This window comes from Austrofundulus limnaeus, unplaced genomic scaffold (assembly GCF_001266775.1).
Source record: "Austrofundulus limnaeus strain Quisiro unplaced genomic scaffold, Austrofundulus_limnaeus-1.0 Scaffold118, whole genome shotgun sequence".
Taxonomy (NCBI): Eukaryota; Metazoa; Chordata; class Actinopteri; order Cyprinodontiformes; family Rivulidae; genus Austrofundulus; species Austrofundulus limnaeus.
In genome coordinates, this window is record NW_013952520.1 from 1,148,163 (window position 1) to 1,154,303 (window position 6,141).

Consider the following 6,141-nt stretch of genomic DNA (forward strand, 5'->3'; position numbering starts at 1 on the left):
CACACACACACACACACACACACACACACACACACACACACACACACACACACTCAAAAACTGAAATTTGCAAAAGGATAATTGCTCTTTTTTATTTTGGTTTTGTATGGTGCTTTGATGCTGCCAAAAAAAAAACAAAAACACCAAAAACAGGAAACAAAGAGTAAAGCATGAAACTTACATGCTGTATCTGAAAAACAAACGTAACAAGAGGAGGACACGTTTGTGTTCGATCAGAGACTGGGTTATAACATCATCATTTTTGAAAGATGATGGTCTAAAATGCTTTGTCCCTGTGAAAACAAGGGTGAAATGATAAAAACTAGAAGAGGAGCTCAAGACATCTGAATGTCTAGAGCCTCWATTGAAGTTGCAGGAGATCAAAGCATGGGACAGACGGTTCTAATAGGGAGCTTATCTAATCACTTTGGCATGGGGTTAGTGGGCTTAAAGACAAGATCTCAGTGTTCATTTCAATGAATCTTTTATTACTCTGCTGCTGAGGCCTTATAGAAACTGGCTCTAAAAAAAGAAGAAGGTTAAAATCTTATTGATTTCATGTTATCAGAGTGCATAACTTCCATCTCGGCTTGTGCAGTGTATCTGCACACAAGGACATTAAAAACGAGTGTGGCTCGTCCCTTGCCCCCATCCCTCCTGTCTGTTTTTGAACTTGGAGATGAAGCCATCTGTGTTGCTCTCTGGAGACACCAGGCTCCCCCGTYTCCCCTCCACTTTCTGCTCCTGCTGTAATGGGAAAATTGCTCTGCCTTTCCGCTCTAGTTGGGATTGGCAGCGTTGATAAGCATTGCAGGGACAATTAGAGGTAGGAGTTCTCATTGAGGGGATTTCAAATGCTGCTCAGCTGTCATTGGTGGCTGGTGCCCCCTGGGATGGAGCACTGGGCTGAAAATGACCTCCCCTTCAGCAAGGGAGAGCACCCCTGTGCAGAGGTAAAAAAACAAAAACAAAACACTGCTTGGGTGCAGCAACAACCTTCCAAGAACTATAGCATTTTTAAGTTATAATTGCATTGATCTGAACAGCAATTACCCACAYATGTGCCGGTACAGCAGCTAGCCTTACTCGTTTTTGTTTCTTTTCAAGTCGTTCCCTCGTGAAGCTAGCTGCACACAATAAGGACAACAATAAGAGCTTTTTCGACCAGGTCCAGGCTCTGTTTAGAAGTGTATGATGAGCCTGCCATTATTATCTCAGCATGCTCCTAGCAGTGCAGATTTACCACGCTGCTCTCCCTCTCTTAAAGATGGGGATAAATGAGGCAAATGTCTGGCTGTTCTGCAGTCCCTCAACTAATTATTGTTAAAAGGTCTGACATGACTTGGAGGTAGGAAGGCAGTGAGAGGCTGCGGCTCATATTTAGGCAGAAAATATGAAGGTGTGGAAGTGGCTGGGCCATTTTTTATGAGCAAAGTGAAGTGGACCATCACAGAGGGAGTCAGGCAAAGGCCAAGGAAGTGATGGAGGGAACGATTACAAGCGAGTGAGCTGGGTGGTGAACAGGGGTGGGAGGGCATGAGCAGCATTCCTGTGTAGGACATGTTCCCACTTTTTGGTAACAGGACACTCTTGTTGCTGCGTGTTTGCCCGTATCTAGTTAGAGGTGGTCCTGCTGTCTTTGCTTTTGTGTATTCAGGCTTGTTGGTGAACACAGGAAGTGGCTCTTTACACCAGTGTGCAAAGCTCCCGGTTTTCAAATCTGAGCTAGAACGTATACGTTGCGTACACTCTGAGCCGTTTGTCATGTTCAGTCTCTGTTACAGTTCACAGGTTCAGTTTTAGGGGTCATCAGGTTTCTGTTAAACTCAGGCAAAGTTGTAATAATAGCACTGCTAGGTGAGTTAGTCGTGTTCCATTTGCAGTCTGCCACTAATTAGCCATAAATGAGTCCATCTGGTTTGATTTGATGTTGGGTAGGGCAACACCCTCAAAACCTCTCTGATCAGCTCCACAGCTGTGCTTAACCATGGAGACCACCAAAGCTGAACTTAGAATGTGAAACCTGAACTACACCTCTTTACAGCAATGAATCACACAACAGTAGGCATGGCTTGCTCCTAAGCTTTTCTTGATGACTGCATTACCCTTAACAAAAACTGAGACATGCAGATAAATCAGTCCTATGGGGGGCAAACGGCTGAAGTTACCAACTGGCAGAAGCGGGTAAAGAAATAATGTTTTACTTTCTAACAATTCAAAATATACATTAAATGGGGACGGCGCTGCTGTGAGTCAGAGTAAATTACTTTTTGCTCTGCCAGGTGTGGGAATGCCTTTTGTGAATGTGCCTGACAGAAACAAGTGGCGTGGTCAAACCAGAATGCAGACACAAGAGGAACTAAGGATAAAATACTTTAATAAAAAAAGAGCTGACCGGGCAACAAAACTTACAATAAACAGAAGTGCTTCTGTACACACAGGAAGTAACAAGGAGGGGAAAATGAAAAGATCTGTTGACACCGAAATGAGAAGAGTCTGGTTGAATAGGGCTAGGATGATGAGACATGGGAAACATTACAGATTGGCAACAGGTGTGAGTAGCAAGCTGACTGGAGAAAACTAAACAACTAGCTGATGGCAGATGGACCGATGGTGAACAGGGAAGATGAACACAAGGAAACCACAAATAAATCCAACCACAAAAAGACTTAAAACAAATCTAACAAGAAACACAGGATAAAAGAGGAAATAAAAAAGCMGATAAAATGGCAAAGAAAGCAGTTCAAAGTGACATTAACATTATAATTAAGACAAGTGAACTGAACTGAAGCAAGAAGCATAATTAAAGAAAGACTGAAGAAAGAAAGGCAGAAGAGATGGGAGAGAGATAACAAAGGGAGGTGGTTTTATAAGATCCAAAGGATGGTAGGAGAAACGAGAGCTGGAAAAAGGAGCAGAAAAAAAGAGAGCAGTAACAAGGTTGAGATTTGGACACACAGGACTTAATTTTACACTCTTTGCAATTAAAAAAAACAACACAGGGAAATGTGATTATTGTGGACAAAAAGAAACCATAGAACATGTTGTAAAAGAATGTCAGAAGTACAAAGAAGAGAGACAATTTATGATAGGACAGTTTTTTTTTTTGTTTTCAGATTTGTTTATTTTTTTCTTCAAATAGATAGCTTTGAAAATAGAAATACAATAATAATAGTAGGATATAAACATTAGTGAAATCATCTTGAACCACACTCCATACCAGTAGGTGGTGGTAATGAACACTTTCAATGCCATCTGCCATTAAACACTACAAGAAGCAGAAGAAACAGGATAAGCTCYAAACCAGGGGTCCCCAAACTTTTTCCTATGGGCCACATAACTTTTCCCTTCTCTGGTGGGGGACCGGAGTCAGTTTGTAACAGAAAAAGTGTGACTATTGCAGGAGTGCCTAAAAGTAAAAAATTATTGTTTTCCAGAAAGCACAATCAAATAACCCTCTCTGGGTCCTTCACAGTATGTATTCTGCTGAGTTAACAGTCCACTTTTTAGCTTTGAGAGTTTGTTTGCTCACATTTGTCCTTGCAGGCTATCATACTTGTCTTTGTGACGGGATTCATTGTGTCACCGCAGATTGTATTCTTTGAATACCACCACCGCCTCTTTACAGATGAACAAAATTATTAATCGTTTGTCCACTGCAGCTTAAATGCCCTGCATTCTGAATCAATTTTCTCTTACCTAACCTTTTCACCATTATTCCATTCTCTCTTTGAGAGGGGCGGGTTTAGGTTTTTTTTTTTCTGGGGGTTGCCAGATAGGGGCACAGACCGCAGAAGGGTGGAACAGAATGTCACGTTATATGCATGTATGTATGAAATAGTTACTAACCAATAATAGTTAATAATGAAAATAGTTCATAACTAAGGAACATTTTATTGCAAAAGTCCAACTTTATAATCAAATATAAATACACATRTATGAAAAAAAACCTAAATGCTCTCTGGTATTGTTCTGGGRGCTGGACCAAATGGGGAGGCGGGCCGGATCCGGCCCGCGGGCCGTAGTTTGGGGACCACTGATCTAAACTGAAGAGGAGAACAGAACTGAACACAAGGACTGTTAAACATCAAAATACCAAGACACAGAAAAAAATCAAGAACCAAAAAAGGAAACAAAGCTAAAATCTAGAAAACAAAAAAACAGAAAACAAGCCTTTTTATAYAATTTTGCCTTACCTCCACACAGAAATCTCAAAACTATATATTTTTTGACAATGGGTTTCAGAAACAAAATATATTGAATTGCCACCACATTCTAACCCACCCTTGTAGAAATCCAAAACACAAACTTTAGAAAACTTTAATCAAAAATATTTGAGGTAGGAATGAGGATGAGCGTGAGAGTGTTGAATCTACTGCTTTTCCTGGTGAGCCTTATTTATCATTTACAATGTGGTGGAAAGTATTAATTACATGTTTGTCATGAATGAAACAGGAAATGAATGGCTGGAAGAAAGACATGGTGATATTTAGGACCAGAGAAACAGTGTCTGCTGCCACAACAATAAGGCAATGGTTGCTCTTAAAGGACTTTTCTCCAAAGTTAGAATTTCACCCTTTGTCTTTTTCACAAAACTGGCTGGTGCCACACAAAACAGCCAGATTGATTTAAGCTCAGCTTCTCACTAACTGCCTCTCCATCCTAATAATCATCGTCTTACTGTTTTTGTAACAAATGAGAGATTATTTTTTCAGTTCAAAGTCCTTTATTGGCCTCAGCACCATCTCACCTCCAAAAATGATGCAAACAGCTCTGAAAAATCTGCAGGAGTCCAGAACTAGCATCTGGACATTGTGTTTTGCAAGGACATCTAATGGCACAGCTGTGCTAAAGTTTGTGAGTTCACCTGTAAGTGCACAATATTTCTGATTTCTTTTTTTAATTTGTGTTTATTATTATACATAAATAACTGCATTTGAGTACTTTGTAAGTTATTTTAGGTGAAATTTCTTCAAGACGGCAAAAGGAAAATTCCACATGTAAAGCCGTTTACAAACTAAATATTAATAACTTAAAATGTAATGGTTATTTTAATATTGATCACAGTAGCTTAATTTTGGTCAGGATTTTTTACATAAGTGAGTGGTCTAAACTCTAATGGGGAGCATAGATAGATATTAGACAGCGCCTGCAATTTCATGTTATTACAACTGAATATTAGGAGCAAGAAGTGAGGGCTTGTGAATTAGCTGGCCTTGGAATTTTTGAAATTGTTCTGGAAGGACTTGTCTAGGCCTGTTTCAGTCTGCTCGCAGTACTGGAACAAGCAAAAGAGGATGGATGGATATAGTTAGGTGCATGGTGGTGGTTGTTTGGATGGATGGATGGATGGATGGATGGATGGATGGATGGATGGATGGATGGATGGATGGATGGATGGATGGATGGATGGATTTAGGAAATAACGTTTTGTAATCTTAAAATTTTTGACTGAAAGTTAACGTAGACTAACCTGGTTGTCGGCTTAGATACTGCATGTTTTCAGATAATGGCATTTACTATTCAATAATAACTATGGGGATTGTGACTGAACAATTAAATTATAAAACAAACAGTCAAACAAGGATAAATGTCTTGCCACAAAATGCATCAAAGCAAAGTGCATCTTTTCATCAGTAAAGTCTCTTTTACTGAAAACAACAATAATAAAGTTGCATTCCCAAAGTCACAAACTCCATTAACCTTTGCTCAGTTTAAACTCAAATAATAGTAAATTTGACTGGTTCCACTCTGAGGGGTCCAGACCTGTTGGCACCACTTTCCCACCTTTAGCTCAAATCATTCCCAGCACATTCAGTCAGCTCTGTTTGCACAGCTTGTTGGTGCCCGTACTAATACAATACAATACCTCAACGCAGAGCAAACCATCAAAATGTGTCCTAATGAGTAGTGGCTGCAGAAGGAGCATCAAACAGGAGGACCTGCAGGATGTGTGATGCTCCAGATTGTATTTGAACGGACTTTAAAGTGTGGGCCAACCAGTAAGCTGTCTGATTTGTTCCTGACTTAGTGAMCAAAGCTGGATACTTTTAGTATCTTCTGATGCTACTGCACTACCAACACTCAAAAATTTATTAATAGTTCCTAGTTTGCTCCAATATTCACTTAACATGTTTTGCA